Source organism: Bombina bombina, chromosome 1, assembly GCF_027579735.1.
Source record: "Bombina bombina isolate aBomBom1 chromosome 1, aBomBom1.pri, whole genome shotgun sequence".
Taxonomy (NCBI): domain Eukaryota; kingdom Metazoa; phylum Chordata; class Amphibia; order Anura; family Bombinatoridae; genus Bombina; species Bombina bombina.
Window position 1 is genome coordinate 448,145,251 of NC_069499.1, and position 22,831 is coordinate 448,168,081.

The window sequence follows — 22,831 nt, forward strand, 5'->3', positions numbered from 1 at the left end:
AATACTATATGTCTTGAATAGACAGGGCAGGCCGTGGACTCGGTACATCGCAAAAGAAAGACATTTATCAGGTAAGCATACATTTTGTTTTCTTTTGCATGATGTACATGAGTCCACGGATTCATCTTAACTTGTGGGATACCAATACCAAAGCTTTAGGACACGGATGAAGGGAGGGACAAGACAGGAACCTAAACGGAAGGCACCACTGCTTGCAAAACCTTTCTCCCAAAAATAGTCTCCGAAGAAGCAAAAGTATCAAATTTGTAAAATTTTGAAAAGGTATGAAGCGACGACCAAGTCGCAGCCTTACAAATCTGTTCAACAGAAGCATCATTTTTTAAAAGCCCATGTGGAAGCTACCGCTCTAGTAGAATGAGCTGTAATCCTTTCAGGAGGCTGCTGTCCAGAAGTCTCATAAGCCAAACGGATGATGATTTTCAGCCAAAAGGAAAGAGAAGTCGCCGTAGCCTTTTGACCCCTACGCTTTCCAGAATAGACAACAAACAAAGAAGATGTTTGACGAAAATCTTTGGTTGCCTGCAAATAAAATTTCAAAGCATGAACCACGTCCAAGTTGTGCAACAGACGTTCCTTCTTACAAGAAGGATTAGGACACAGAGAAGGAACAACAATTTCTTGATTGATATTCCTGTTAGTAACAACCTTAGGTAGGAACCCAGGCTTGGTATGCAAAACCACCTTATCAGCATGGAACACAAGATAAGGAGAGTCACATTGTAATGCAGATAGTTCAGAAACTCTTCGAGCTGAAGAGATAGCAGCTAGGAACAAAACTTTCCAAGATAAAAGCTTAATATCCATGGAATGCATGGGTTCAAACGGAACCCCCTGAAGAACTCTAAGAACTAAATTTAGACTCCATGGCGGAGCAATAGGTTTAAACACAGGCTTAATTCTAACTAAAGCCTGACAAAAAGCCAGAACGTCTGGAACATCTGCCAGACGCTTGTGCAACAAAATAGACAGAGCAGATATCTGTCCCTTTAGGGAACTAGCTGATAATCCTTTCTCCAATCCTGATTTTACTCCAGAAGCCTTTGGATTCGCACCAAAAAAGATATTTATGCCATATCTTATGATAAATTTTACTGGTAACAGGCTTTTGAGTCTGAATCAAGGTATTTATGACTGACTCAGAGAAACTCCGCTTTGATAGAATCAAGCGTTCAATCTCCAAGCAGTCAGTTGCAGAGAAATTAGATTTGGATGCTTGAATGGACCTTGAATCAGAAGGTCCTGTCTCAATGGCAGAGACCATGGTGGAAGGGATGACATGTCCACCAGGTCTGCATACTAAGTCCTGCGTGGCCACGCAGGCGTTATCAAAATCACTGATGCTCTCTCCTGTTTGATTCTGGCAATCAGACGTGGAAGGAGAGGGAAAGGTGGAAACACATAAGCCAGGTTGAACGACCAGGGTACTGCTAGAGCATCTATCAGTACAGCCTGAGAATCCCTTGACCTGGAGCCGTAACGAGGAAGTTTGGCGTTCTGACGAGACGCCATCAGATCCAACTCTGGTGTGCTCTATAGCCGAACCAGCTGAGCAAACCCCTCCGGATGGAGTTCCCACTCCCCCGGATGAAAAGTCTGACGACTTAGAAAATCTGCCTCCCAATTCTCTACACCTGGGATATAGATAGCTGACAGATGGCAAGAGTGAGCCTCTGCTCATTGGATTATCCTTGAGAGCTCAATCATCGCTAAGGAACTCTTTGTTCCGCCCTGATTGATATAAGCCACAGTCGTGATGTTGTCCGACTGAAACCTGATGAATCTGGCTGAAGCCAGCTGAGGCCATGCCTGGAGAGCATTGAATATCGCTCTTAATGCCAGAATATTTATCGGTAGGAGAGCCTCCTCCCGAGTCCACAAACCCTGCTTTCAGGGAATTCCAGACTGCACCCCAGCCCAGAAGACTGGAGTCTGTCACTATAACCCATTCTGGCCTGCGGAAACACATTCCCTGGGACAGATGATCCTGTGACAACCACCAAAGAAGAGAGTCTCTGGTCTCTTGATCCAGACTTATTTGAGGAGATAAATCCACATAATCCCCATTCCACTGATTGAGCATGCCTACTTGCAGTGGTCTGAGATGCAAGCGAGCAAACGGAACTATGTCCATTGCCGCTACCATTAGTCCGATTACCTCCATACACTGAGCCACTGACGGCCGAGGAATGGAATGAAATGCTCGGGGGTGGACAAAATCTTTGATTTCCTGACCTCCGTCAGAAATATTTTCATGTCCACCGAGTCTATCAGAGTCCCTTAGAAATGAAACTCTTGTGAGGGGGGAAAGAGAACTCTTTTTTACGTTCACTTTCCATCCGTGAGACCTTAGAAAGGCCAACACTAAGTCCGTGTGAGACTTGGCTAGTTGGAAGGACGACGCTTGAATTAGAATGTCGTCCAGATAAGGCGCCACTGCTATGCCCCGTGGCCTTAGAACCGCCAGAAGGGACCCTAGCACCTTCGTGAAGATTTGCGGCGCCGTGGCCAACCCGAAAGGAAGAGCCACAAACTGATAATGCTTGTCTAGAAAGGCGAACCTGAGGAACTGGTGATGATCTTTGTGGATAGGAATGTGCAGATACGCATCCTTTAAGTCCACGGTGGTCATATATTGACCCTCCTGGATCAATGGTAAGATAGTCCGAATGGTCTCCATCTTGAAAGATGGAACTCTTAGGAATTGGTTTAGGATCTTGAGATCCAGAATTGGTCTGAAGGTTCCCTCCTTTTTGGGAACTATAAACAGATTGGAGTAGAACCCCTGCCCCTGTTCTGCTTTTGGAACTGGGCAGATCACTCCCATGGTAAAAAAGGTCTTCTACACAGCGTAAGAACGCCTCTCTTTTTGTCGGGTTTACAGACAATTGAGAAAGATGGAACCTCCCCCTTGGAGGGGAATCCTTGAAATCTAGAAGGTATCCCTGGGTTACAATTTCTACTGCCCAGGAATTCTGAACGTCTCTTGCCCAGGCCTGAGCAAAGAGAGAGAGTCTGCCCCCTACTAGATCCGGTCCCGGATAGGGGCTACCCCTTCATGCTGACTTAGTGGCAGCAGCAGGCTTTTTGGCCTGTTTACCCTTGTTCCAGGCCTGATTAGGTCTCCAGGATGGCTTGGATTGAGCAAAGTTCCCCTCTTGCTTTGCAGCAGGGGAAGAGGTAGAGGGACCACTCATGAAGTTTCGAAAGGAAAGAAAATTAATTTTGTTTGGTCCTTGTCTTATTTGACTTATCCTGAGGGAATGTTTGACCTTTCCCTCCAGTAATGTCTGAAATGATCTCTTTTAATGCAGGCCCGAATAGGGTCTTACCTTTGAAAGGGATGGACAAAAGCTTAGATTTAGATGACACATCAGCTGACCAGGACTTAAGCCATAACGCTCTTCGCGCTAAAAATGGCAAAACCTGAATTCTTAGCCGCTAATTTAGCAAGATGAAAAGCGGCGTCTGTAATAAAAGAATTATCCAACTTAAGAGCCTTAATTCTGTCCAAAATATGATCTAGTGGGGTCTCCATCTGAAGAGCCTCTTCTAGAGCCTCAAACCAAAAGGCAGCTGAAGTGGTTACAGGAACAATGCATGCTATAGGTTGAAGAAGAAAACCTTGATGAACAAAAATTTTCTTTAGGAGACCCTCTAATTTTTTATCCATAGGATCAATGAAAGCACAACTGTCTTCATTAGGTATAGTTGTACGCTTAGCCAGGGTAGAAATAGCTCCCTCCACCTTAGGGACCGTCTGCCATGAGTCCTTTATGGTGTCAGAAATGGGAAACATTTTCTTAAAAACAGGAGGGCGAGAGAACGGAATACCTGGTTTATCCCATTCCTTAGTAACAATGTCCGAAATCCTCTTAGGGACCGGAAACACATCAGTGTAAGCAGGAACCTCTAAATATTTGTACATTTTACACAATTTCTCTGGAACTACAATAGGGTCACAATCATCCAGAGTAGCTAAAACCTCCCTGAGCAATAAGCGGAGGTGCTCTAGCTTAAATTTAAATGCCGTCATATCTGAATCTGTCTGAGAGAACATCTTTCCTGAATCAGAAATCTCTCCCTCAGACAGCAAATCCCTCATCCCTACTTCAGAACATTGTGAGGGAATATCGGATACGGCTACTAAAGCGTCAGAAGGCTCAGCATTTGTTCTTAACACAGAGCTACTGCGCTTCCCTTGCAACCCAGGCAGCTTAGATAAAACCTCTGTGAGGGTAGTATTCATAACTAAAGCCATATCTTGCAAGGTGAAAGAATTAGACGCACTAGAAGTACTTGGCGTCGCTTGTGCGGGCGTTACTGGTTGTGACACTTCGGGAGAACTAGATGGGAAAAGCCGATTTCCTTCTGTCTGAGAATCATTTAATGCCAAACTTTTATAAGTCAAAATATGCTGTTTGCAATTTATAGATATATCAGTACAAGTGGGACACATTCTAAGAGGGGGTTCCACAATGGCTTCTAAACAAATTGAACAATGAGTTTCCTCAGTGTCAGACATGTTTAACAGACTAGTAATAAAGCAAGCAAGCTTGGAAAACACTTTATTTAATGGAAAAAAAAACAATTTGCAAAAAACGGTACTGTGCCTTTAAGAGGAAAAAAAAGGCATACACAAACTGCAAAACAGGTTAAAATTGCTTCAATTTTTCTGAAATTTTAACAGTGTACCCACTAAGCTTTAGAAGGATTGCACCACAATAAGCAATAAACCCCCAAATGAAAAAAACGGATTGAAATATGTCTAAAACCGGTTAAAACCCCTAAAGCACCTTGCCACAGCTCTGCTGTGGCCCTACCTGCCCTTAGGAAGCGATAACATGGGGTTTAAAGCTTCAATTAGTCCCTCAGAAGACCTCAGGAGAAGTTGCTTGCTGCTTGTAAATGCCCCGCCCACCTCACTCGATGTTGCTGGGGCCTACATTAAACTAACAAACCCTGCCTGAAAGCCATGTGGTTATAAACAACCCCAAAGAACCCTCAAGCAAATGTCCCATAAAACAGAAAATGTTACTCCCAGACAGTGCCCACAAAAAATCAACCCTTTATGCAAGCTAGTAAAAACCTCTGATAACACTAGGATTACTGCTTACCCTTCCCCTAATGGGGACACTGTCAGCCATTCTGAGTTAACACAGTCTCTGCAGGAAATATGACTGGACATACCTCATTGCTGTATAGCAAGAAATCGTTCCTCACACTGAAGTTTTCCTGTACTCCTCAGTTTCTGTGGGAACAGCAGTGGACCTTAGATGAAGATTTCTGCCTGGAGGATTATGATCTTAGCATTTGTAACTATGTCCTGCCTGAGAGTAAATAGTACAACACCGGTACCATTTAAAAACAACAAACTCTTGATTGAAGATAAAATAAAACTAACAGTTTAACACCTCTTCTCTTTACTCTTCCTGCTTAGAGCCAGCAAAGAGAATGACTGGGGGTGGAGTTAAGGGGGGGAGCTATATAGACAGCTCTGCTGTGGTGCTCTCTTTGCTACTTCCTGTCAGGAAGGACAATATCCTACAAGTTAGGATGAATCCGTGGACTCGGTACATCATGCAAAAGAAAACTAATAAACTTTATGACAGTGGCTAGCCTTGTTGTCTGGGGACTAAAGCCCAAATTGGTTCCTCAATATAAGGAATATGGTGGGTGGAGTTAAGCTACTTTAAATTGCTGTAGTTTGTTTTAAAACATTAAGGCTTGGCTGATATTCTATATCAACATAACAATTACAAGGCGTTTACTGTCCCTAAAAACAGGCGCTAGGACTCTGGGTGTGAAAAAGCCTTTCACAAATTAAATAAAATGAATAGTAAACAGATAGGAACATTATATTGGCCAAATAAACGTGAACCAAACTGACCAAAGAAGCATTGCAAGATTTATTTTCCTATATTGAGGAGATGTTTCAAGACCACCTAAATCGGGATTGCACAGAACTGTACTTTCCTAGGATTAAGCAAGAATAAAAACAACAATCCAACAATATATGTCTCAATTAGTCCAGTTATTGGTCCACTGCGTCCTCTCATCTTTACACACCAGACTGTGCATCCTATTTGTTGCATATGAAAAAGCATAAAGGACCTAAACTACTCTGTTACAATGAAAACAAGTCTGTACACCACTAGCAAAAAATCCAAAAACAGAATTTATGTTTACCTGATAAATTACTTTCTCCAACGGTGTGTCCGGTCCACGGCGTCATCCTTACTTGTGGGATATTCTCTTCCCCAACAGGAAATGGCAAAGAGCCCAGCAAAGCTGGTCACATGATCCCTCCTAGGCTCCGCCTTCCCCAGTCATTCGACCGACGTAAAGGAGGAATATTTGCATAGGAGAAACCATATGATACCGTGGTGACTGTAGTTAAAGAAAATAAATTATCAGACCTGATTAAAAAACCCGGGCGGGCCGTGGACCGCACACACCGTTGTATAAAGTAATTTATCAGGTAAACATAAATTCTGTTTTCTCCAACATAGGTGTGTCCGGTCCACGGCGTCATCCTTACTTGTGGGAACCAATACCAAAGCTTTAGGACACGGATGAAGGGAGGGAGCAAATCAGGTCACCTAGATGGAAGGCACCACGGCTTGCAAAACCTTTCTCCCAAAAATAGCCTCAGAAGAAGCAAAAGTATCAAATTTGTAAAATTTAGTAAAAGTGTGCAGTGAAGACCAAGTCGCTGCCTTACATATCTGATCAACAGAAGCCTCGTTCTTGAAGGCCCATGTGGAAGCCACAGCCCTAGTGGAATGAGCTGTGATTCTTTCAGGAGGCTGCCGTCCGGCAGTCTCATAAGCCAATCTGATGATGCTTTTAATCCAAAAAGAGAGAGAGGTAGAAGTTGCTTTTTGACCTCTCCTTTTACCAGAATAAACAACAAACAAGGAAGATGTTTGTCTAAAATCCTTTGTAGCATCTAAATAGAATTTTAGAGCACGAACAACATCCAAATTGTGCAACAAACGTTCCTTCTTTGAAACTGGATTCGGACACAAAGAAGGCACGACTATCTCCTGGTTAATGTTTTTGTTAGAAACAACTTTCGGAAGAAAACCAGGTTTAGTACGTAAAACCACCTTATCTGCATGGAACACCAGATAAGGAGGAGAACACTGCAGAGCAGATAATTCTGAAACTCTTCTAGCAGAAGAAATTGCAACCAAAAACAAAACTTTCCAAGATAATAACTTAATATCAACGGAATGTAAGGGTTCAAACGGAACCCCCTGAAGAACTGAAAAAACTAAATTGAGACTCCAAGGAGGAGTCAAAGGTTTGTAAACAGGCTTGATTCTAACCAGAGCCTGAACAAAGGCTTGAACATCTGGCACAGCTGCCAGCTTTTTGTGAAGTAACACAGACAAGGCAGAAATCTGTCCCTTCAAGGAACTAGCAGATAATCCTTTCTCCAAACCTTCTTGAAGAAAGGATAGAATCTTAGGAATTTTTACCTTGTCCCAAGGGAATCCTTTAGATTCACACCAACAGATATATTTTTTCCATATTTTGTGGTAAATTTTTCTAGTTACAGGCTTTCTGGCCTGAACAAGAGTATCAATGACAGAATCTGAGAACCCTCGCTTTGATAAGATCAAGCGTTCAATCTCCAAGCAGTCAGTTGGAGTGAGACCAGATTCGGATGTTCGAACGGACCTTGAACAAGAAGGTCTCGTCTCAAAGGTAGCTTCCATGGTGGAGCCGATGACATATTCACCAGGTCTGCATACCAAGTCCTGCGTGGCCACGCAGGAGCTATCAAGATCACCGATGCTCTCTCCTGATTGATCCTAGCTACCAGCCTGGGGATGAGAGGAAACGGCGGGAATACATAAGCTAGTTTGAAGGTCCAAGGTGCTACTAGTGCATCTACTAGAGTCGCCTTGGGATCCCTGGATCTGGACCCGTAGCAAGGAACCTTGAAGTTCTGACGAGAGGCCATCAGATCCATGTCTGGAATGCCCCACAATTGAGTAATTTGGGCAAAGATTTCCGGATGGAGTTCCCACTCCCCCGGATGAAATGTCTGACGACTCAGAAAATCCGCTTCCCAATTTTCCACTCCTGGGATGTGGATTGCAGAGAAGTGGCAGGAGTGAGTCTCCGCCCATTGAATGATTTTGGTCACTTCTTCCATCGCCAGGGAACTCCTTGTTCCCCCCTGATGGTTGATGTACGCAACAGTCGTCATGTTGTCTGATTGAAACCGTATGAACTTGGCCTTTGCTAGCTGAGGCCAAGCCTTGAGAGCATTGAGTATCGCTCTCAGTTCCAGAATATTTATCGGTAGAAGAGATTCTTCCCGAGACCAAAGACCCTGAGCTTTCAGGGGTCCCCAGACCGCGCCCCAGCCCACCAGACTGGCGTCGGTCGTGACAATGACCCACTCTGGTCTGCGGAAGCTCATCCCCTGTGACAGGTTGTCCAGGGACAGCCACCAACGGAGTGAATCTCTGGTCCTCTGATTTACTTGTATCGTCGGAGACAAGTCTGTATAGTCCCCATTCCACTGACTGAGCATGCACAGTTGTAATGGTCTTAGATGAATTCGCGCAAAAGGAACTATGTCCATTGCCGCTACCATCAAACCTATTACTTCCATGCACTGCGCTATGGAAGGAAGAGGAACAGAATGAAGTATTTGACAAGAGTTTAGAAGTTTTGATTTTCTGGCCTCTGTCAGAAAAATCCTCATTTCTAAGGAGTCTATTATTGTTCCCAAGAAGGGAACCCTTGTTGACGGAGATAGAGAACTTTTTTCTACGTTCACTTTCCACCCGTGAGATCTGAGAAAGGCCAGGACAATGTCCGTGTGAGCCTTTGCTTGAGGAAGGGACGACGCTTGAATCAGAATGTCGTCCAAGTAAGGTACTACTGCAATGCGAACCTTAGGAACCGATGATGTTCCTTGTGGATAGGAATATGTAGATACGCATCCTTTAAATCCACCGTGGTCATGAATTGACCTTCCTGGATGGAAGGAAGAATTGTTCGAATGGTTTCCATTTTGAACGATGGAACCTTGAGAAACTTGTTTAGGATCTTGAGATCTAAGATTGGTCTGAATGTTCCCTCTTTTTTGGGAACAACGAACAGATTGGAGTAGAACCCCATCCCTTGTTCTCCTAATGGAACAGGATGAATCACTCCCATTTTTAACAGGTCTTCTACACAATGTAAGAATGCCTGTTTTTTTATGTGGTCTGAAGACAATTGAGACCTGTGGAACCTCCCCCTTGGGGGAAGCCCCTTGAATTCCAGAAGATAACCTTGGGAGACTATTTCTAGTGCCCAAGGATCCAGAACATCTCTTGCCCAAGCCTGAGCGAAGAGAGAGAGTCTGCCCCCCACCAGATCCGGTCCCGGATCGGGGGCCAACATCTCATGCTGTCTTGGTAGCAGTGGCAGGTTTCTTGGCCTGCTTTCCTTTGTTCCAGCCTTGCATTGGTCTCCAGGCTGGCTTGGCTTGAGAAGTATTACCCTCTTGCTTAGAGGACGTAGCACTTGGGGCTGGTCCGTTTCTGCGAAAGGGACGAAAATTAGGTTTATTTTTGGCCTTGAAAGACCTATCCTGAGGAAGGGCGTGGCCCTTGCCCCCAGTGATATCAGAGATAATCTCTTTCAAGTCAGGGCCAAACAGCGTTTTCCCCTTGAAAGGAATGTTAAGCAATTTGTTCTTGGAAGACGCATCCGCTGACCAAGATTTTAACCAAAGCGCTCTGTGCGCCACAATAGCAAAACCAGAATTTTTCGCCGCTAACCTAGCCAATTGCAAAGTGGCGTCTAGGGTGAAAGAATTAGCCAATTTGAGAGCATGAATTCTGTCCATAATCTCCTCATAAGAAGAAGAATTATTATTGAGCGCCTTTTCTAGCTCATCGAACCAGAAACACGCGGCTGTAGTGACAGGAACAATGCATGAAATTGGTTGTAGAAGGTAACCTTGCTGAACAAACATCTTTTTAAGCAAACCTTCTAATTTTTTATCCATAGGATCTTTGAAAGCACAACTATCTTCTATGGGTATAGTGGTGCATTTGTTTAGAGTAGAAACCGCCCCCTCGACCTTGGGGACTGTCTGCCATAAGTCCTTTCTGGGGTCGACCATAGGAAACAATTTTTTAAATATGGGGGGAGGGACGAAAGGTATACCGGGCCTTTCCCATTCTTTATTTACAATGTCCGCCACCCGCTTGGGTATAGGAAAAGCTTCGGGGGGCCCCGGGACCTCTAGGAACTTGTCCATTTTACATAGTTTCTCTGGAATGACCAAATTCTCACAATCATCCAGAGTGGATAACACCTCCTTAAGCAGAGCGCGGAGATGTTCCAATTTAAATTTAAATGTAATCACATCAGGTTCAGCTTGTTGAGAAATTTTCCCTGAATCTGAAATTTCTCCCTCAGACAAAACCTCCCTGGCCCCCTCAGACTGGTGTAGGGGCCCTTCAGAACCAATATCATCAGCGTCCTCATGCTCTTCAGTATTTTCTAAAACAGAGCAGTCGCGCTTTCGCTGATAAGTGGGCATTTTGGCTAAAATGTTTTTGATAGAATTATCCATTACAGCCGTTAATTGTTGCATAGTAAGGAGTATTGGCGCGCTAGATGTACTAGGGGCCTCCTGTGTGGGCAAGACTGGTGTAGACGAAGGAGGGGATGATGCAGTACCATGCTTACTCCCCCTCACTTGAGGAATCATCTTGGGCATCATTTTCTCTAAATTTTGTGTCACATAAATCACATCTATTTAAATGAGAAGGAACCTTGGCTTCCCCACATTCAGAACACAGTCTATCTGGTAGTTCAGACATGTTAAACAGGCAAAAACTTGATAACAAAGTACAAAAAACGTTTTAAAATAAACCGTTACTGTCACTTTAAATTTTAAACTGAACACACTTTATTACTGCAATTGCGAAAAAGTATGAAGGAATTGTTCAAAATTCACCAAAATTTCACCACAGTGTCTTAAAGCCTTAAAAGTATTGCACACCAAATTTGGAAGCTTTAACCCTTAAAATAACGGAACCGGAGCCGTTTTTATATTTAACCCCTTTACAGTCCCTGGTATCTGCTTTGCTGAGACCCAACCAAGCCCAAAGGGGAATACGATACCAAATGACGCCTTCAGAAAGTCTTTTCTATGTATCAGAGCTCCTCACACATGCATCTGCATGTCATGCTTCTCAAAAACAAGTGCCCAATACAGGCGCGAAAATGAGACTCTGCCTATGATTAGGGAAAGCCCCTAGAGAATAAGGTGTCCAATACAGTGCCTGCCGGTTATTTTACATAATTCCCAAGATTAAAATAATTCCTCAAGGCTATGGAGTATAAAATATGTTTATATAAAAATCGATTTAGCCCAGAAAATGTCTACAGTCTTAAAAAGCCCTTGTGAAGCCCTTTTTTTTTTTTCTTTCTGTAATAAAAATGGCTTACCGGATCCCATAGGGAAAATGACAGCTTCCAGCATTACATCGTCTTGTTAGAATGTGTCATACCTCAAGCAGCAAAAGTCTGCTCACTGTTCCCCCAACTGAAGTTAATTCCTCTCAACAGTCCTGTGTGGAAACAGCCATCGATTTTAGTAACGGTTGCTAAAATCATTTTCCTCTTACAAACAGAAATCTTCATCTCTTTTCTGTTTCAGAGTAAATAGTACATACCAGCACTATTTTAAAATAACAAACTCTTGATTGAATAATAAAAACTACAGTTAAACACTAAAAAACTCTAAGCCATCTCCGTGGAGATGTTGCCTGTACAACGGCAAAGAGAATGACTGGGGAAGGCGGAGCCTAGGAGGGATCATGTGACCAGCTTTGCTGGGCTCTTTGCCATTTCCTGTTGGGGAAGAGAATATCCCACAAGTAAGGATGACGCCGTGGACCGGACACACCTATGTTGGAGAAAAGGGCATGCACACACTATGCACTACAATATCACACAATTGATTATCCCCTATTATGAACAGGCTTGACATAGCATGAATGCTGTATTGCACTGCTTTCTTATTAAACAAAAATGTTATTACAGGTTTATTAACTTTTTTCTTAAATTAAGCAGGTAATGGAAATAAATTATTTTAAGGTTTCCTTAACACATTATACACTCAATTTGGTTGCCATTTATTGAGTCTTTGGTAAGTCTAATTATCCAAACAAGGTACTGCCTTAATCCATATTATCTTTCTATATATACTTTTTTTCTGCTACTGAAATATTGATTAAATATGAGTTAAAGTAGTTACTGATTAGAAGGTCTTGGCAGTGACTCTCACAGTGTGCACACCTGTTCTGCACAGTTGCTGGACTTCTTTTTGTGTTTTGGATAGCTCCATATTTAGAACATTAAAAAATGCTGTTAGTGCATGGGTTTCGGCCTTAACTGACAGTAAGATAACAAATTAAAGTTCTGGTAAATAGGGTTGCCAGTACGTGGGCACACACAAAGTCACAAGGGTAGAAACAGTTTGCTTGCCTGACTGAAATCATCATATAGGGATATAAAACCAAAAAGGTAAAAAAAAGGGCAGCATGAGGGAGAAAATGGTCGAGGGTTGTGTCTGGTTCGACCAAAGCTGTTTTTGTGGCAGTCTGGAGTGTGGTGGGTTCCTTAGTGATGGGAAATCTCAGTAGGGGATTAGAGGTCCCCAGTTTCCCTTTATAAAACTGGGATATTAATAACATTGGGAAAAGTGGTTGGTGGGACAGAGATTCTAAATTGTAACAATCCCAGAAAATGCAGAAAGATCGGGAGCAATGCAATATATTTTTATTTTGCACAATTTACAGCAATATATATCTGAGAAACTTTATTCTTCTGCCGTGCAAAAACATAAATTATGCTGAACTGATAATTTAATTTCCATCTGTATGAGGAGAGTCCATGGCTTCATTCATTACTTGTGGGAAATACAGAACCTGGCCACCAGGAGGAGGCAAAGACACCCCAGCCAAAGGCTCAAATACCTTCCCCACACCCCTCATACCCCAGTCAGTCTGCCAAGGGAACAAGGAACAGTAGGAGAAATATCAGGGTATAAATGGTGCCGGAAGAAAAACAAAACAAGCTCCGCCCAACAGAGAACCGGGGCGGGAGCTGTGGACTCTCCTCATACAGATGGAAATGAAATTATCAGGTAAGCATAATTTATGTTTTCCATATTAATATAAGAAGAGTCCACGGCTTCATTAATTACTTGTGGGAAACAAATACCCAAGCTCTAGAGGACACTGAATGAAAAAAACGGGAGTGTAAAGAGGCGGACCATATCCTGAGAGCACGACAGCCTGCAAGACCTTTCTCCCAAAAGCTGCTTCCGCAGAAGCAAACACGTCAAATTTGTAAAATTTTGAAAAAGTATGCAAGGAGGATCAGGTAGCCGCCTTACAAATCTGCTCCATAGAAGCCTCATTCTTGAAGGCCCAATAAGAAGCCACAGCTCTAGTTGAGTGACCTGTAATCCTCTGAGAAGGCTTACGTACCGCTGTCTCATAAGCCAAGCGAATCATGCGCCTCAGCCAAAAAGATAGGGAAGTGGAAGAAGCCTTCTGCCCTTTGCGCTTCCCTGAATAAACAACAAACAATGCTGAAGTTTGTCTGAAATCCTTCGTAGCCTAAAGATAGAATTTCAAAGCTCGAACCACATCCAAATTATGAAGTAACCGTTCCTTCGAAGAAGGGTTAGGACACAAGGAAGGAACTACAATCTCCTGATTGATGTTGCAATCAGACACAACCTTGGGGAGAAATCCCAACCCAGTATGGACGGCATGAAAAATCAGGTAAGGAGGTTCACATTGCAAGGCTGCCAACTCAGACACTCTGCGTGCCGAAGCAATAGCCAAAGAAAAAGAACCTTCCAAGACAGCAATTTAATGTCAAGCAAATGCATAGGCTCAAATGGAGCCCTCTGCAAAACCTTAAGAACCATATTTAAACTTTAAGGAGGAGCAGAATGCCTAAAAACAGGCCTGATCCTGGATAGAGCCTGAACAAAGGACCGTACATCAGGAAGCTCAGCTAACTTCTTGTGTAACACAGATAGAGCCGAAATCTGTCCCTTTAAGGAACTGGCAGCAAGTCCCTTCTCCAAACCGTCCTGGAGGAAAGAAAGAATCCTGTATACCTTGACCTTATGCCAGGGATACCCACAAGACTCACACCAGAATAAGTAGGTCCTCCACACCTTATGATAGATGCGTCGGGTGACCGGCTTTCTGGCTTGAATAAGAGTATCAATCACACTCTCAGAAAACCCTCTCCTGGCTAGGACTAGACGTTTAATGTCCACGCAGTCAGCCTCAGAAAATCTAGATTTTGATGCACAAAAGTACCCTGTACCAGCAGATCTTTGCGGCAGGGCAACCTCCATGGAGGAGACAATGACATCCCCACCAGATCCGCAAACCACATCCTCCGCGGCAACGAAGGAGCAATCAGAATAGTCTATGCTTGCTCCTGCTTGATGCGAGCCACTACTCAAGGTAGAAGTGGTAACGGAGGAAATATGTAGACTAGGTTGAACCCCCAAGGCACTGCTAAGGCATCTATCAGTCCTACCTGGGGATCCCTGGATTGAGACCCGTATCTGGGTAGCTTGAAATAGAGTCTGGACGCCATGAGATCTATCTCCGGTGTCCCCCATCTGTTGCAAATCTACGCAAACACCTCGGGATGAAGAGACCATTCCCTCGGATGAAAGGATTGTCTGCTGAGAAAAACAGAATTTATGTTTACCTGATAAATTACTTTCTCCAACGGTGTGTCCGGTCCACGGCGTCATCCTTACTTGTGGGGATATTCTCTTCCCCAACAGGAAATGGCAAAGAGCCCAGCAAAGCTGGTCACATGATCCCTCCTAGGCTCCGCCTACCCCAGTCATTCGACCGACGTTAAGGAGGAATATTTGCATAGGAGAAACCATATGGTACCGTGGTGACTGTAGTTAAAGAAAATAAATTATCAGACCTGATTAAAAAAACCAGGGCGGGCCGTGGACCGGACACACCGTTGGAGAAAGTAATTTATCAGGTAAACATAAATTCTGTTTTCTCCAACATAGGTGTGTCCGGTCCACGGCGTCATCCTTACTTGTGGGAACCAATACCAAAGCTTTAGGACACGGATGAAGGGAGGGAGCAAATCAGGTCACCTAAATGGAAGGCACCACGGCTTGCAAAACCTTTCTCCCAAAAATAGCCTCAGAAGAAGCAAAAGTATCAAACTTGTAAAATTTGGTAAAAGTGTGCAGTGAAGACCAAGTCGCTGCCCTACATATCTGATCAACAGAAGCCTCGTTCTTGAAGGCCCATGTGGAAGCCACAGCCCTAGTGGAATGAGCTGTGATTCTTTCGGGAGGCTGCCGTCCGGCAGTCTCGTAAGCCAATCTGATGATGCTTTTAATCCAAAAAGAGAGAAAGGTAGAAGTTGCTTTTTGACCTCTCCTTTTACCGGAATAAACAACAAACAAGGAAGATGTTTGTCTAAAATCCTTTGTAGCATCTAAATAGAATTTTAGAGCGCGAACAACATCCAAATTGTGCAACAAACGTTCCTTCTTTGAAACTGGTTTCGGACACAGAGAAGGTACGATAATCTCCTGGTTAATGTTTTTGTTAGAAACAACTTTTGGAAGAAAACCAGGTTTAGTACGTAAAACCACCTTATCTGCATGGAACACCAGATAAGGAGGAGAACACTGCAGAGCAGATAATTCTGAAACTCTTCTAGCAGAAGAAATTGCAACTAAAAACAAAACTTTCCAAGATAATAACTTAATATCAACGGAATGGAAGGGTTCAAACGGAACCCCCTGAAGAACTGAAAGAACTAAATTGAGACTCCAAGGAGGAGTCAAAGGTTTGTAAACAGGCTTAATTCTAACCAGAGCCTGAACAAAGGCTTGAACATCTGGCACAGCGGCCAGCTTTTTGTGAAGTAACACAGACAAGGCAGAAATCTGTTCCTTCAGGGAACTTGCAGATAATCCTTTTTCCAATCCTTCTTGAAGGAAGGATAGAATCCTAGGAATCTTAACCTTGTCCCAAGGGAATCCTTTAGATTCACACCAACAGATATATTTTTTCCAAATTTTGTGGTAAATCTTTCTAGTTACAGGCTTTCTGGCCTGAACAAGAGTATCGATAACAGAATCTGAGAACCCTCGCTTCGATAAGATCAGGCGTTCAATCTCCAAGCAGTCAGCTGGAGTGAAACCAGATTCGGATGTTCGAACGGACCCTGAACAAGAAGGTCTCGTCTCAAAGGTAGCTTCCAAGGTGGAGCCGATGACATATTCACCAGATCTGCATACCAAGTCCTGCGTGGCCACGCAGGAGCTATCAAGATCACCGACGCCCTTTCCTGATTGATCCTGGCTACCAGCCTGGGGATGAGAGGAAACGGCGGGAACACATAAGCTAGTTTGAAGGTCCAAGGTGCTACTAGTGCATCCACTAGAGCCGCCTTGGGATCCCTGGATCTGGACCCATAGCAAGGAACTTTGAAGTTCTGACGAGAGGCCATCAGATCCATGTCTGGAATGCCCCACAGCTGAGTGACTTGGGCAAAGATTTCCGGATGGAGTTCCCACTCCCCCGGATGCAATGTCTGACGACTCAGAAAATCCGCTTCCCAATTTTCCACTCCTGGGATGTGGATAGCAGACAGGTGGCAGGAGTGAGACTCCGCCCATAGAATGATTTTGGTCACTTCTTCCATCGCCAGGGAACTCCTTGTTCCCCCCTGATGGTTGATGTACGCAACAGTTGTCATGTTGTCTGATTGAAACCGTATGAACTTGGCCCTCGCTAGCTGAGGCCAAGCCTTGAGAGCATTGAATATCGCTCTCAGTTCCAGAATATTTATCGGTAGAAGAGATTCTTCCCGAGACCAAAGACCCTGAGCTTTCAGGGATCCCCAGACCGCGCCCCAGCCCATCAGACTGGCGTCGGTCGTGACAATGACCCACTCTGGTCTGCGGAATGTCATCCCTCGTGACAGGTTGTCCAGGGACAGCCACCAATGGAGTGAGTCTCTGGTCCTCTGATTTACTTGTATCTTCGGAGACAAGTCTGTATAGTCCCCATTCCACTGACTGAGCATGCACAGTTGTAATGGTCTTAGATGAATGCGCGCAAAAGGAACTATGTCCATTGCCGCTACCATCAACCCGATCACTTCCATGCACTGAGCTATGGAAGGAAGAGGAACGGAATGAAGTATCCGACAAGAGTCTAGAAGTTTTGTTTTTCTTGCCTCTGTCAGAAAAATCCTCATTTCTAAGGAGTCTATTATTGTTCCCAAGAAGGGAACCCTTGTTGACGGAGATAGAGAACTCTTTTCCACGTTCACTTTCCATCCGTGAGATCTGAGAAAGGCCAGGACAATGTCCGTGTGAGCCTTTGCTTGAGGAAGGGACGACGCTTGAATCAGAATGTCGTCCAAGTAAGGTACTACAGCAATGCCCCTTGGTCTTAGCACAGCTAGAAGGGACCCTAGTACCTTTGTGAAAATCCTTGGAGCAGTGGCTAATCCGAAAGGAAGCGCCACGAACTGGTAATGTTTGTCCAGGAATGCGAACCTCAGGAACCGATGATGTTCCTTGTGGATAGGAATATGTAGATACGCATCCTTTAAATCCACCGTGGTCATGAATTGACCTTCCTGGATGGAAGGAAGAATAGTTCGAATGGTTTCCATCTTGAACGATGGAACCTTGAGAAACTTGTTTAAGATCTTGAGATCTAAGATTGGTCTGAACGTTCCCTCTTTTTTGGGAACTATAAACAGATTGGAGTAGAACCCCATCCCTTGTTCTCTTAATGGAACAGGATGAATCACTCCCATTTTTAACAGGTCTTCTACACAATGTAAGAATGCCTGTCTTTTTATGTGGTCTGAAGACAACTGAGACCTGTGGAACCTCCCCCTTGGGGGAAGTCCCTTGAATTCCAGAAGATAACCTTGGGAGACTATTTCTAGCGCCCAAGGATCCAGAACATCTCTTGCCCAAGCCTGAGCGAAGAGAGAGAGTCTGCCCCCCACCAGATCCGGTCCCGGATCGGGGGCCAACATTTCATGCTGTCTTGGTAGCAGTGGCAGGTTTCTTGGCCTGCTTTCCCTTGTTCCAGCCTTGCATTGGTCTCCAAGCTGGCTTGGCTTGAGAAGTATTACCCTCTTGCTTAGAGGACGTAGCACTTTGGGCCGGTCCGTTTCTACGAAAGGGACGAAAATTAGGTTTATTTTTTGCCTTGAAAGGCCGATCCTGAGGAAGGGCGTGGCCCTTACCCCCAGTGATATCAGAGATAATCTCTTTCAATTCAGGGCCAAACAGCGTTTTCCCCTTGAAAGGAATGTTAAGTAGCTTGTTCTTGGAAGACGCATCAGCCGACCAAGATTTCAACCAAAGCGCTCTGCGCGCCACAATAGCAAACCCAGAATTCTTAGCCGCTAACCTAGCCAATTGCAAAGTGGCGTCTAGGGTGAAAGAATTAGCCAATTTGAGAGCATTGATTCTGTCCATAATCTCCTCATAAGGAGGAGAATCACTATCGACCGCCTTTATCAGCTCATCGAACCAGAAACATGCGGCTGTAGCGACAGGGACAATGCATGAAATTGGTTGTAGAAGGTAACCCTGCTGAACAAACATCTTTTTAAGCAAACCTTCTAATTTTTTATCCATAGGATCTTTGAAAGCACAACTATCCTCTATGGGTATAGTGGTGCGTTTGTTTAAAGTGGAAACCGCTCCCTCGACCTTGGGGACTGTCTGCCATAAGTCCTTTCTGGGGTCGACCATAGGAAACAATTTTTTAAATATGGGGGGAGGGACGAAAGGAATACCGGGCCTTTCCCATTCTTTATTAACAATGTCCGCCACCCGCTTGGGTATAGGAAAAGCTTCTGGGAGCCCCGGCACCTCTAGGAACTTGTCCATTTTACATAGTTTCTCTGGGATGACCAACTTGTCACAATCATCCAGAGTGGATAATACCTCCTTAAGCAGAATGCGGAGATGTTCCAACTTAAATTTAAATGCAATCACATCAGGTTCAGCTTGTTGAGAAATGTTCCCTGAATCAGTAATTTCTCCCTCAGACAAAACCTCCCTGGCCCCATCAGACTGGGTTAGGGGCCCTTCAGAAATATTATTATCAGCGTCGTCATGCTCTTCAGTATCTAAAACAGAGCAGTCGCGCTTACGCTGATAAGTGTTCATTTTGGCTAAAATGTTTTTGACAGAATTATCCATTACAGCCGTTAATTGTTGCATAGTAAGGAGTATTGGCGCGCTAGATGTACTAGGGGCCTCCTGAGTGGGCAAGACTCGTGTAGACGAAGGAGGGAATGATGCAGTACCATGCTTACTCCCCTCACTTGAGGAATCATCCTGGGCATCATTGTCATTGTCACATAAATCACATTTATTTAAATGAATAGGAATTCTGGCTTCCCCACATTCAGAACACAGTCTATCTGGTAGTTCAGACATGTTAAACAGGCATAAACTTGATAACAAAGTACAAAAAACGTTTTAAAATAAAACCGTTACTGTCACTTTAAATTTTAAACTGAACACACTATTACTGCAATTGCGAAAAAACATGAAGGAATTGTTCAAAATTCACCAAATTTTCACCACAGTGTCTTAAAGCCTTAAAAGTATTGCACACCAAATTTGGAAGCTTTAACCCTTAAAATAACGGAACCGGAGCCGTTTTGAACTTTAACCCCTTTACAGTCCCTGGTATCTGCTTTGCTGAGACCCAACCAAGCCCCAAGGGGAATACGATACCAAATGACGCCTTCAGAAAGTCTTTTCTAAGTATCAGAGCTCCTCTCACATGCGACTGCATGCCATGCCTCTCAAAAACAAGTGCGCAACACCGGCGCGAAAATGAGGCTCTGCCTATGCTTTGGGAAAGCCCCTAAAGAATAAGGTGTCTAAAACAGTGCCTGCCGATATTATTATATCAAAATACCCAGATAAAATGATTCCTCAAGGCTAAATATGTGTTAATAATGAATCGATTTAGCCCAGAAAAAGTCTACAGTCTTAATAAGCCCTTTTTGAAGCCCTTATTTACGATCGTAATAAACATGGCTTACCGGATCCCATAGGGAAAATGACAGCTTCCAGCATTACATCGTCTTGTTAGAATGTGTCATACCTCAAGCAGCAAGAGACTGCTCACTGTTCCCCCAACTGAAGTTAATTGCTCTCAACAGTCCTGTGTGGAACAGCCATGGATTTTAGTGACGGTTGCTAAAATCATTTTCCTCATACAAACAGAAATCTTCATCTCTTTTCTGTTTCTGAGTAAATAGTACATACCAGCACTATTTCAAAATAACAAACTCTTGATTGAATAATAAAAACTACAGTTAAACACTAAAAAAACTCTAAGCCATCTCCGTGGAGATGTTGCCTGTACAACGGCAAAGAGAATGACTGGGGTAGGCGGAGCCTAGGAGGGATCATGTGACCAGCTTTGCTGGGCTCTTTGCCATTTCCTGTTGGGGAAGAGAATATCCCCACAAGTAAGGATGACGCCGTGGACCGGACACACCTATGTTGGAGAAATCCGCTTCCTAGTTGTCCACACCTGGAATGTGGATCGCCGCCCATTCCAGAATCCAAGATACTTCCCTCGTTCCCCCCTGATGGTTGATCTAAGCCAACGAGGTTACGTTGTCTGACTGGAGCGTTGAAGATCGCTTGAAGTTCCAGGATGTTGATCGGAAGAAGCAACTTCGCCCTGTGCCTTCCTGGCACCCCAAACAGCTCCCCATCCTGAGAGGCTCGTGTCCGTAGTCCCAATTTCCCAGGATGGTCTCAGGAAGGATGTCCCCTGGGACAGCCGATCTGGACAGAGCCACCAAGAGGGATTCTCTCTCCCGTCTGTCCAGAGAAATCTGTTGGGATAGATCTGAGTGATCGCCGTTCCATTGCCTCAGCATGCACAACTGAAGAGGTCTGAGATGGAACCTGGCATATGGAATGACATCTATGCTGAATACCATGAGCCCAATCACCTACATACATACATCTGGACACAGATGGCCTTGAAGAGGTCTGAAGGGCAAGGCAGCTTGAGGCAATTTTGCAACGTCTCTGGTCTGTCAGGAATATCTTCATGGATATGGAGTCTATTATTATGCCCAGGTACTCCACTCTGGTACTGGGAACCAGAGAACTCTTTCCCGAGTTAATCTTCCATCCATGAGATCGAAGAAGAAGTAGAATAGCTCTCAAATGGTCCTCTGCCAGCCGGCAGGGCGAGGCCTGGACCAAGATGTTGCCCAGATAAGGCGCTACTGCAATACCTCTGGATCTCTCCATCACGAGCAAAGCTCCCTGAACCTTTATAAAGACTCTTGGAGCAGTAGCCAGACCGAAGGGGAGAGCTACAAACTGGGAGTGCTGGTCCAGAAAAGCAAATCTTAGGAACTTTAAGTGATCCATGTGAATTGGCACACGAAGGTAAGCGTCCTTCAGGTCTATCGTAGTCATAAACTGTCCCTTTTAACTAAGGGCAGGATAGACCTTATTGTCTCCATCTTGAACGATGGGATTGACAAAAACTTGTTTAAGCACTTTACGTTTAGAATCGGGCAAAACGTGCCCTCCCCACAAGAGGTTTAGAGGCCGCAGATTCCGACCCAGAGAGAGAGAGTCCGAGGTATCTGAGTCTTCCTCATCAGTGTATAATCTAGTTTCAGATACATCCAACGGAGTAAATGACCCCTGGGAAGGATAGCAATGTTTAACTTTTCGCTTGCGCTTAGCAGGGCAAGGTAAAGCACTAAAGGCAGCAGACACCGCCGTTTGCAACTGATCAGCAAAATCTGGTGGCCACAGGGCCCCTCCGCAGGAGGATTAGTAGTACACTGGGGAGCTGCATGCGTTATCGGAGATGATTGTAGGGAACGCACCTCAAGGGACGGAGACCCCTCAGAGGTGGACGGCTCAGTGGTACTAAACATCTTGTTCTTTTTAGATAACACTATTTTATCACGGCAAGTGGAACATAGTTGAGCAGGCGGGTATACCATAACCTCCTCACAATAAACACAGGCATTAGATCTAGGCAAAGAGGGAGTACCCTCTAACGCATTAGAGTCTTCATAGCTTGCGCCTTTAATATGGGCTATAGAAAGAATATAAATGGCACCTTTATAACTCCAATGGCCGGGGCACTCACAACCTCCTATGACCCAGGCCCACAGAGAAACTCGCTTCGTCTCCTGCAACCGACGGTCAGGAAACAGGCCGTGCAGGACCGCCCCTGCAGCCGAGAAAAACCACGCCAAACTAAACAGACTGCGCAGTTAATCAAAATAAAGGAAGAACCTGACTGTTCATACATTGCCAGAGCCACATCTTACACATGTCGCAGCAAAAAAAACAACAACAAAGTAATCATGTATAAATCCCCCCCTGTTCAATAATACCCTTCCTGAGATATTTACCCTTGATTCTGTAGATTCTTGCGTTATCATAAATGTATAAAAAAAATGAAATGATCTTACCAGAATCTATGCCATGGAACAGGAACACGGCCTCTCAAGTTTGACAGTGTTGTAGCATCGCTTCTGACATGGACTTGAGTGGTAAAAAGCAGGCAGCGAAACTGGTCAACGCAGATTGCTTATGGAGCTGTCAATAAGAGTCGGAATGGTTTCGCAGAAAGACTCTCCCTGCATCTCCAGACTCTAACTTTCATCCATGCTCTCACTGAGAGCCTGACAGGACTACTTAAAA

General features: G+C 44.3%; 1 protein-coding gene across 1 annotated transcript in view; it reads right to left on the bottom strand.

Annotated features, from left to right (window-relative positions):
• TLK1 (tousled like kinase 1) overlaps window positions 1-22,831 on the bottom strand; it is a 725,439-nt gene that overhangs the window by 141,229 nt on the left and 561,379 nt on the right.